Here is an 11,489-nt window from a genome sequence, read left to right as displayed (position 1 = left end):
AAATCGTTGCATGTTCCAGACCTCAGAACGAATCTGATGTCAATCTCAAAAACCACCGAAAGAGGTTTTGAAGTCATTTTCAAGAAATCCGAAGCGGTCATCACGGACAAGAACGCCGATGTCCTAGCAATAACAGACAGAATCACCGACAAACTCCCGATCTGTAAAACTTGTATCGTCGGAAAGCAGACAAAACTGTCATTAACAAATCCGAAGGTGAAAGAACTGCAGAACTCCTCGAGATCGTTCATTCAGATCTGGTGGGACCAATGCGAGTCAAATCGCTGAGTGGGAAAAGATATTTTGTAATCTTTACCGATGATAAGTCCAGATGGAGGGAAGCCTTTTTCTTGAAGCAAGAGAACGACGTATTCGACGCCTTCAAGATTATCAAAAGCCAAGCCGAACTACGGAGCGCGAAGAAAATGAAATCTCTACAATCCGACAACGGTACTGAATACCGCAACCTTGAATTTTAAAAATTCCTCGAGACACACGGAATCCAGAGAAGACTAACAATCCCAAAGACCCCGGAACAGAACGGAACGTCTGAAAGGCAAAACCGCACTGTCATCGACATGGCTAGATGTATGCTGAATCAATCCAACCTATCGACGTCATTCTGGGCCGAAGCCGTATTCACAGCAATTCACGTCCGAAATAGATGTCCCTCCAGATCTATTCAAGGTGATTTACCGTATTGCAGATGGACAGGGAAGAAAGAAACCTCAATTACTTAAGGACCTGCGGTGAAAAGGTTAACATTTTAGACGAAGACGTGAAAAAATCCAAATTTGATCCCCGAAGCAAAGAAGGAATTTTCATAGGCTATTCCGAAGAATCCAAAGGCTATAGAATATGGATAAAAGAGGACAAGAAGATCGTTCGAAGCAGGAACGTAAGGTTTCTAAACTACTTCAGCACTTCGACAGAAGAAATCGAAGACGACATCTTTGAAACGTCTGATCTCGCCGAGAACATCGTCCCCGAAATCCACTCGCTGGAAGCAGATCTAACCGTGACAACTACGACGACCGCAGCCAATGATCAAGTGGACTACGACCCGACACCAGAACTAAAAAGAGGTCCGGAGAGGCCTAAGATCATAAGAACGGGAAACCCAGGAAGATCGAAGATACAGCACAACATGGTGCCGGTCATTCACAACCCAAACACGAGCAATTCAAATACTGAAGAGGACGCAGACAAGAATGAATCAGCCAACCTCATTGGCTTAGAAGATCCTATCAGTCTGAAATCGGCACTAAGTGGTCCCGACTCCAATACTGGAAGAAAGCCATGTTCGAAGAATACGTCTCTTTGGTCAAGTGTAAAACTTGGGAAATTTATTGAACGCCCTCCGAATCGCAAAATCATTGGCAATCGATTCGTCATTCGTACGAAATACGACGTCAACGGAGACGTTGAGAAGCGAAAAGCTCGACTCGTCTCCAAGGGTTTTGCTCAACAACCTGGAATTGATTTCAAAAGAAACTCTCGCCCCAGTGGCAAGATCAATCTCTATAAGATTCGCCATGGCCTTGGCAGCAGAATGGGGACTTTCAGTACATCAAATGGACGTAGTCACCACCTACCTCAATGGAGAAATTGAAGTCTTCATGGACATTCCCAAAGGACTTGAAGACGCACTGCTGGAAATCATCGTGGAAAATAAAGAAAACCAAAACACGATCCAGACTTCCAAAAAAGGGCTAATCGAACTACAGAAAGCAGAAAACGCTGTCTGTAACATAAAGAAATAACTATATGGACTGCGTCAATCGGTCGACAATGGTACAAAAAAATTGTACCAGAAACTACGAAACCTTGGAATAAAGCTATTGGTCGCATATCCCCGCATCTACTTCCTGAAACGGGGTGAAGACATTTTATTGATTGCCGTCTATGTAGGCGACAGTATCATTCCATCGAACAATCTAGAACTGATGTCCGAAGTAAAAACTGAACTCAAGAACAATTTCGAGATGAAAGACTTGGGTCCAATTCACTTTTGCCTGGGGATCGAGTTTAGACAACGTCCGGAGGGCGGTGCGATCACCATCGCTCAAAAGAAGTACACTGAAGCCGTACTCAAACGTTTCGGAATGTCCGAATGAAAATCCATTGGAACTCCTTTGGATGCAAACAGTAAGCTCAAAAAGCCCGAAACAGTTTTAGAAAAAGAGATGAGACGAATTCCATATCAGAATCTCGTCGTATCACTCACGTACCTAGCTGTCTCCACTCGACCCGATATCGCTTACGCAGTAAGCGCCCTGAGCCAGTTCAACTCCTGTTGCAACGAGGATCACTGGAACGCCGGGAAGAGAGTCCTGCGATACCTGAAAAGAACCGCAGAACACGCGCTATTTTTGGAGAAAACAAACAAAGAGATCCAAGGTTTCGCGGATGTAGACTCGCGAAGCTGTCCGAATGATAGACGATCCTACACTGGTAACGCCTTCAAGCTCGCAAACGCTGCCGTTTCCTGGGAAGCGAAGAAACAACCCACCGTAGCACTCTCAAGCACTGAAGCCGAGTACATGGCTATGACTGAGTCAACAAAGGTAGCCATCTACCTAAAGGGGTTCCTGGAATAAATCGGCATGCACGTCAACCAACTCCGCCTTTTCAACAACAATCAAGGAGTGCAGAGACTCGTCAAGAATCCCATTTTTCATTCAAGGACAAAACACATTGACATCCGCCATCATTTCATTCGTGAAGCATACAAAAAGGGTTTTGTTCAGTCTTGAAAATATGACAACGGATGAAATGCCAGCTGACGTCCTTACGAAAGGATTATTTCAACCAAAACACCAGAAGTGCACACTCGACCTTGGACTCGGACTACGAAGTGACACATGAGGAACGCCGTAATATCTTTGATGGGGAACGTTGAAGATAAAACATATTTCGACCTTCCTTTTAATTAACGGTTGTTTATATTCTTTAACTTTTTTAACCTTTTTAAACCTGTATAAATATTGACGTAAACATCAACTGTATCTCGCTCTCGAGAAGTATCTCGTACCGTTATGATGTTCAAATAAACCGCTGTTACCTTACTCTTGTCTTCTTCATCCGCCTTACAACAACAATGGAAAAGGTATTTTAATACATTTAATTAAAGAAAAATGTCCTTACAATAATATATTCGAAATATTTTTGGTCATGCTACTAAATGATTAATTGAAACGTCATTACAAGGTTTTTTATTTAACTTATTGTCTTTCACCCACCAGTAAACCTTTCTATTAACCGTGGCATATTTATAAATATTTCTGAAATTTCTTAATTATAGAGTTTCCTTACAATTAAACAAATACCCTAAATTTTTCAACAACCTATGTTGCATTTGCATTAACTAACATACCCATGGTAAATGTCTGTCCACTCCCTGCGACTGAATATCGTCAAAAGATATTTCAACAACGGAAATGCTGCCAAGTATTTGGAAAAAGAAATAATCATAAAGTAAATTAAGTCAAATTGGTGTAAAAATAAAATTAGCAAATACAATAAGTTGCGTAAAGAAACGTTTTAAAAGGAGATTTTTCACAAATTATAACGGATGATATAAACTTTAGTTGGGTTTTTTTATAATAGAGCTTAAGAAAAGGAAGAGAAACAGTTTTTGCAAGGATGATTTAGATCAACGTTACATATATTACTCCTCTTTTTACCCCAGCTCAACTCTTAAGCTCGGTATGTCGTCTGCTACCAAGTTTAAGTATTTACAATACACGGCGGATTAAAATTAATCCAAGTTATATTATTAAATTTTGTTACATAAAATGTTTAAAGTATAAAAGTGTTTCGTTTACTTAACAAGTCATTAACGAAAATGATTTACATATTAAAATTAACGAAAAAAAATTACGGTTTCGATTATGTTTAACAGTTTATAGCCTTGTGAGCAAAGGCTTAACATTTCATTGACAGTCACTGTAAAAATTGTTCTATATCATTAAATACTAGCTATTAAATATCTAAGTATTAACAATTCTTTCACTGAGTTGATATGAGTATTGCAATAAAAAATTTAATTAGTATCGAAAAGAAAATTAAAATCAGATTGAATTCGGATGTCACTAAGCCTAACCCGAGCTCCTTGTAAAATATTTGGGGAAATCTTACAGGAAAATGCAAAAAGTACAGCCAACTTATTGTTTAGTTAAGCGAAATAAATTATAATCAGTTTGAACTCGGATGTTACTAACAATTGTAAGTTTAACCCGAGCTCCTTTGTAAAATATTTGGGGAAATCTTACCGAAAAATGCAAAAAAAATAGTTTTAGCGAAATTGGTGGTGTGCGACGTATAGCGTAGAGTAGAAAAATGGTTTTTTTTGGGCGTCAAATATTTAAGAGAAGAATAGCAAAGTCGAATTTCTGCCGAATCTTTTTCATTTTTTTAAATTTTAAGTATAAGAACAAATTTTTAATTTTGAGTAAAATAAAATAAAACCAACAACTAAACAATTCTTCGTTAAGAGACTGGCTACTGTGGTTTGAGGGGTTTTCCCCGAGCTCTTCGGTTTCTCCTTCCATAAAAACTTGTTGAGGTTAACGGTAATAGTTAGTGGAGGGAGCTGTTGGCTCGCGTGGCGTGAAGGGTTGGCCACCACCTTCCTACGCATCGTAACCTGGCCACCTGAATTATTGGCTTCAAAAGTCGCTTGAGGACTTAGGCCTAAGGTGGTGCCTAGCTGGTTATTAATTTTATTAACTAGCAAAACCCACTTTGTTTCTTGACTGTCTAGTGTATAAGTAAAATTACTTTATTTTACCATTAAGTGGTCAAACATCGTAATTTTTTACTCCGTTATCTAACTTTATACGCCGATTTAACGCTATTAAACATTTATCGGTAGTTAACCAAAGCTTTTACCAAGAGTTGGAAAACTTTGTGATGTCGTCTCCGAAGGTGAAGTACAATAATTGAAAAAAGTCAAGCAATAGAGTTTCCTGTAAAATCAACGAATTATTTTTAAAACGTGTTCTACAATCATAGAAAATAGAATAACCATCATCCTACTTTCTGATAATTTAGACAATCATAAACTGTAAATAATTAATTAATCCATTGTGTTATATAGGGTGTTAATTAAAAAACGAAACAAGAACAATAACTGCAAATGTATTTTAGTTAGGAATTCGAAACTTTTAGGTCAAATAAAACGCGCAGGGGGTCAATTTCCAAAGAAACTCCTACGACCTTAAACCATTTCTTCAAGATCATTTAAATGTTATCTCGAAAACCATAGATATATAAAGTTGGTGTTGCCCTTCACATTTTAGGTGACAATTACTTTGAACCGTTCTTAATAGACCAGTTACAATTCGAAAGAACTTAGGCAGTTGTGATGAAAATTATGTACCAGAGAGCAGGTTGAAGGGCTATTAACTCAAATAATACTCAAGTTTGCTAGAGTCTCAAAATTTGCTAGACATACTCATCTGGTAGGGCTTCTTCATTATTTGCAAACTAGGATGACCTTTAACACATGGTTCAAGGTTATTCAAAGTTTATCTCGAGAACCAATGGATTTCGAGAATTGGTTGAATGCTACTTAACAAAATAAAACTTTAATACAATTAACTAAAGCTTTATAGATATAAAGTCTGTTTTTGATGAAGTTATATTTTCTACGAGAACCAAGTCCAAAATGATTGCTAGATAAGTGAGGTGGCGGAGTAGTTAGCACTTTCGTCTCGCAGCAAGAAGAGCCTGGTTCGATATTAGCTCTGTGAAAACTCAGAACAACTCCCGCATTGAGTTTGCAAGCTCTCTCCTCACTGGTTTAAAACCTTTTGTTTCCCCTTAAGGTTAGCGTTACCCTTACAAACGAAGAAGCTAAAATGTGTTTGCAGTTGGGATGTTTTTGGGCTGCTGGTCTGAAATTTAACTACAAATTGGCTGCACTGAACTGTAATGATTTTCAATTAAATTTCATTTTAAAACGTGAAGACTGCAATTTAACTGAATTGCATGTATAGACTGCAAAGTGGATGTAGTTTGGCTGTAGTAGCACCTAACGTAGCTACCATTGCAGTTTACTCACTTCAACTGCATAAACTCTGTAATATGACTGCAACGTGTCTGCAAAATATCTATTTTTCTGCATTTAGACTATAATTATAGCGCTTATTTTAGTTTTTTTATCATACCCGATGCCGGTTAATGGAATTATAACTATCGAAACGATCGTAAATGATCGTTTCTTCATTCCAACACAAAGACATCGTTTAGCTCACTTTGATTTACTCTCACTGCTATAAGTAACTCGGTTTAAGTTAATATTTTTAAATCGTAGTTATTATGGTAGCTCTTGCTAGACTAATGTTAAATCTTCAATTGACATTCCTACATGTTTCACGTTCACTATTTTGTTGGCTGGCTTAATTTTCCAGATAACTCAAAACATTAAATTTGATAAACTATTTAAATTGTTTCTCAAATTATTTTCGATTAGGAAAAAAATTTTTTATAAGTCTGAAGTGACTTCAAATGTATCCAATTTACAGTCAAATTACAGACCTAATTAGTAGAAATTGTAGCTATATTTAAGAATATTTAAAAAATGGGACTGCAATTGCATCATTTTATTAACCATTTAACAGCTAAAATTAAGGCTACAATTGTAACATCAATGCAGTCTAGTGGCACCTTTATCAAAGAGATGTTTTTCCAGCCACATTTCAACATATTACAGTTTTTGCAGTTAAAGTCAATTAAATGCAATTATAGCTAAGTCAAGCTACATCCACTTTTCAGTCCATGAATTCAATGCAGTTTAATTGCAGTCTTCACGTTTTAAACTGCATTTGATTGAAAAGCATTACAGTTGGGTGCAGTCAACTTGTAGCCTAATTTTAAAACCTCCCAACTGAAAACCAATTGTAGCTTCTTATTTTTGTAAGGGCCACGACTGCGTTTTAAAGGGGAACGGTCGCGGAGATGAAAAGGATTTTTAGAAATAATCATATATATACATTAATTCAAATATCGTACGATCGCTTACATTTTTGTTTACAGAAAACCATTCCAATATACAAAAAAAATTATTCCCGACACAAATTGATAGAAAAAAATAACAAATTAAGGCTGTAAAGTAAAGGATAAGTTTTCACATTCTTGGGAAGTATATCCGCAGGGAAAACGTTTTTGAACCATTATGAGCTTTGATCGAATAAAACGTCTCTGTTCTGGTCGATTTTGATCAAAGATTCGTTTTCGGAATAGAAAATCACGCTAGCTGTAGACGGCAATGATTCTCCAAATATTAATTCGAGACCAACGGTCCCGTTGTTTATCAGCTTGAAACTGTCCGTCGAACTTCCGTTGAGATCGGGAGTTCAATCGAATACGGAAAGGGCGTTTCCATCGACGAATTCATCACGGTCGATGGAATTTCCTTCCTCTAATATTCCATGGATCAGTTTGAAGAAAGGGGTTAGCGAAGGACCCTAAAGCAAGTTCTCTTTGAAATTAGGATTTTATGGTTTTGCTGGGACGCTACAACCGTCAAGATATACTGCGATTTGTAGTCTCCCAAATCCGCATTATCGTCTCTGTATCTGTCCGTTATATAAGTGTACTTGGACGCATATTTTGTTCCCTTGAGAAATTTAAAATGAATTACATTCCGTACGGGTCATGGGATATTTCATTGTGGGCATGTCCAAAGTTTTAGCGTGGCATATCATAATCTCTTGTCAATCTAACTTTTCTGACGAACATTGATGTGTGGGTGAAATGACTGCATTTTTCACCGTCTGGGTGTAAACAAAATTCGTTTGAACTTTTGATAAACTTGAAATTTACGTCTATCAAGTTAGGAATACACCGAGTTGGTTGAAAATATCGGCTTATAAAACTCCTATCGTGACAATAATCCCTTCTTTTCCCAATTTTGCAGGTTTCTTAATTATTCATTATTTCAAAATGCGTCAAATTTCCCAGCTTTGTCTTAATTCCATCATTATTTCAAAATGCGTCAAATTTCCCAGCTTTGTCTTAATTCCATCATTTTTTCAAAATGCGTCAAATTTCCCAGCTTTGTCTTAATTCCATCATTATTTCAAAATGCGTCAAATTTCCCAGCTTTGTCTTAATTCCATCATTATTTCAAAATGCGTCAAATTTCCCAGCTTTGTCTTAATTCCATCATTATTTCAAAATGCGTCAAATTTCCCAGCTTTGTCTTTATAAAAAAGAGACGTTGTAAATAAAATTTTCTGGACCAACTTTGGCTGCAGGCGTTGTGGTTTTAGATACAGCGTCATAAATCTCGGGTTTGGTAAAGTCCAATCTGGCTTCACAATTTTCACTTGAACATGAAGTAGGGTGTTTTTCAAAGTTTCTGGAAGATAATTTCTTGGTTTTCACGTTTATATTCAAACCATTGACTTCCTATTATACCGCATTGAGTATAAGGTCCGTGAAATAAATCAAGTTCACAGCTTATGACACTCACAAGGAGACATCCGTAAGTGTAACCCACCGATTTTGTTCAAACTCGGGAGATTGGTAGACCTTCATGTATCATGAAAAATCCTAAAGGGAATTTGTTCAATGGAAAACCGTTTTACCATGGCAACAAATAATATTTTTAACAACAAAAAATTTAAATTTTCCCATTGAAAATAACATGGGATTCTGACCGATTCCTTAACATTTTAACAAATTTAAAAAATTCGAAAATGCCAAAAATAGAAAAAATAGATAGAAATTGACAAAAAAAACATCAAAACTGATCAACTTTTGATTAATTTGAGGTCAACATCCCATGTTATTTTCAATGGGAAAATTTAATATTTTGTGTTGTCAAAAACATTTTTCGTTGCCATGGTAAAACGGTTGCCCATTGAGTAAATTCCCTTTAGGATTTTTCATGATACAAGAAGGGCTACCAATCCCCCGAGTTTGAACAAAATCGGTGGGTTACACTTCGGGATGTCTCCTTGTCAGTGAACTGGGATGGGCTAGCGACATTGTTCAATGATGACGACGAAAATATATTTGACTGGGAATATAAGTTAAGTTAACGTTTTAATTTCATTGGCCATTGATTAAAACCAAAATAATTTACAAAATTAAACGGTGTAAAGCCTTTACATTTTGGATGATGATTATGATGGCCTTTTCATACTTATAAATTATTTTCCTGATTTTATTACCAAATTATGAAAAGTTACTTGAAATGGGGAATTTTCTAACCGATGATTTCAATCGAAAATTAAATTTTGTAGAAATAATCGAACTTACTTCAACTATGCCAACTCTTAAGTGTCGATCAGTTGTGCAATTAAAATTCATTATAAATGTTTATTGGTCAGACTAATCACTAATATATTTCATTCTTCTCAATTTAAATCGAAACTGTAAATAAACATTAGAGTAACGAAGAACAGATTAAGTAAAATACTTTAAAACAATTAGTGGATTAAATATAAAAAAAAATAATTTATAATATATAAAAGACTTCAAATCTTTTTACGCCAACGTTTTGACGAAGCGTTTAAAGATACGAAAGTGGTGAAAAAATACTTAATTTTAAAATAGGTCGTAAGAAAAATTTATCTATTCATATCATATTGATTAATTACAGTTTCTATGGGAATTCAAGTAGATATGGACCTTGGTAAATTAAAATCGTTCATTATATTTTGATAAATATACAGGGTGTTCCGTTAGTCTATGTCATAAATAATAGGGCGTACTCGTAGGGTCCTACTGAAATGAAAATGTCTGCTGAACATGGGGCCTAAAGCGTTTCGTTTCGAATTTATGGGCCATCGAAAATCGACGGTCAAAACACAAAAACAACCTTAAAAGTGAAGTCCTGTATTCTGCCTTGATCCGAATTGTTTTCAGTTGTTACCCATTTGATTTTATGAGATTAGGTAAATTAGTATCAAAAGTGAATTATTTCATTAGAAGTTGGCTAAGTGTACTAGTTAATTTAATAATAATTAAGGTCTTTGAAAATGTCAACGCAGTTACAATAAAAAATGCTAATGAGGGTTGGATCTTTTAATTATTTTGACCACTAAAGGTACAAGTATGAAAATTGGCATTCACATATTTCACCATTTAGTTTTTTTCGGATATATATCAAAACCGATATTAAGGCGCGAGAAATTTGTTTAGCCTTTGTTTCCGAAGCGCCATAGTTTTTACCACTAGTTCAATGGTAAATACTTTAATGGATCAATGGCGTACGTGTTCAAGGTTGTTTGTGAGGGTGCGCTTTTAAACAAGGCGCATTTATTACCTGTTAATTATTTAATTTTAGATACCACCAACGATGTTTATATTGTCATATTTTACCAGTGGATCGCGATTAATGCTTTAACTATGTGTTCAAGAAAGTTTTTGAGGGGTACATATTAAGATTCCACGATAGTGGAATCTTTATAAGGGGCCAACATGCTTCTCCATAGACTTTGAAAGCACTATTAATGCTATCAAAAACGTAAGCTTTTTTATCCACTTTTAAATTTTAAGCGATTTTCATGCCCAATATTCAGTAGTAGGGAAGCGAGCAATAGCTTTACGGGTTTGTTATTACTGTCAACTTAATATATAAAACACTTCAAAATCGCCAAAAATACATGGTTTACTCGACAGTAGGTAAAAGCCTACCTATGGCTTTGCTTTATTGAAACATTTTTGACATGACGGCTTTACTTATCGGCTGAGAAGTTCATGTCGAGCAACCCTGTTCCCAAATTTTAAAATAAACGTTTTGGTCGGTGCCGCCATTGCGCCGCCTTAAAAGTTTTAAATATTTTCAGTGTTAATAAACGTATTATTTTTAAATAAAATTGGTTGTGGTGCATTTAGTTATAAATAAATAATTATTTAAAAAGATAAAATAACAATAATATTGTTTAAAATAATTGTAATCAACATTTAAAAATTTAAGCCTTTGCACCCCTCTACTTTTACGGTAATAGCTAAATTATACAATTTTCTTATATAATCATTAATCATTCTGGAATCTGGATCGATTAGGTTTTACATATTTAATGTAAGCTATCACATAGTACTAACTATTATTACTAAACATTTTTATTAAAGTTAATGGTTTATTTAGTTGAGCTGCTTTTAATAATGTGAACATTGTATATTAAAATAACCATTATCTTTTTAAATTAATTTTATTTCACTTTTAAAATTTATGCCTACGCACGCATTAATGTAACACGGTAAGAGCTGCTGTATCAAAAATTCCCAGTAAATTAATTATATAGTATCAATTATTATTATTATTTTAATAATTGACAATAGTTAACAATGATTAAGAGCTTTACCGTTTAATTTTGAAATTGGCGCCTCAAAGATCATTTTTAGTCTGTGTAAAAAAATTAAAACCACGATAATTTTCCTTTTATAAGTTGTTAAAATTTCATACGAAAACGTTCAAAATGTCGAGTATAGATGCTTTTACAAAATGCAAATTTGTTCTACAAAACAAG

Source organism: Leiobunum rupestre, chromosome 2 (genome assembly GCF_980474605.1).
Source record: "Leiobunum rupestre chromosome 2, qqLeiRupe1.1.hap1, whole genome shotgun sequence".
In the NCBI taxonomy this organism is placed as follows: domain Eukaryota; kingdom Metazoa; phylum Arthropoda; class Arachnida; order Opiliones; family Sclerosomatidae; genus Leiobunum; species Leiobunum rupestre.
The sequence above is the reverse complement of the archived record's forward strand: the minus strand, read 5'-3'. Positions refer to the sequence as shown.